We start from the raw sequence: 616 nt of genomic DNA, 5'->3' as shown, positions 1-616 counted from the left end.
GCTCCGGAAAGCGGCGGCCCCAGACGGCAGAAGGCTGCCCCGACCGGGCGGGCTGGGTCCCAGGTGGAGACAGAGACTTGGCCCACCTGGAGGCCCGCCGGTGCGCGGAGGCCGAGCGACAGCGCTGTTGGTGACACCCAGCTGTGCCACTTACTGGGCGGCTTGATTCGAGTCGCTCAACCCCCCTCCAGTGCCTCAGTTTCCTCGTAACTACTTAGGTGTTCTGGAGTCGTAATCACACACACCTGTCATGAGACAGGGCTCCCCCCGCCCCCGTCCTCTCTAGCGTCCTCTGCACACCCCTCCCAGGTGACCGCTCTGGCTTCAGAGGCGAAGGGCTGCAGCACGCTCCTTCTCCGGATCCCGTGCCTTTTAGTTAAGTTCCTGAGGACCCCAAACTTTCCCGCCCAAAAGGAGACGGTCCAGTGGCGCGGCATGTGGGGGGCTGCCCGGCCCTGCAGAAGTAAGCAGAGAGCACGGTACACGCGTCGCTCTTTTCCACCTCTCAGGAGGGGCGTCTGGGGTGCGTCTGCTGGGTGCGTCTGTGCGGCGGGTTAAGAACCCGCTTTTCATGCAAGGCGCGGGACTCGGAGCTCGGGGACCCGGCTAGGGCGCG

The sequence above is a fragment of the Fukomys damarensis genome, unplaced genomic scaffold, assembly GCF_012274545.1.
Source record: "Fukomys damarensis isolate Sample0158 unplaced genomic scaffold, DMR_v1.0_HiC HiC_scaffold_38, whole genome shotgun sequence".
NCBI classification, from domain to species: Eukaryota; Metazoa; Chordata; class Mammalia; order Rodentia; family Bathyergidae; genus Fukomys; species Fukomys damarensis.
Note: the sequence above shows the minus strand (reverse complement) of the source record.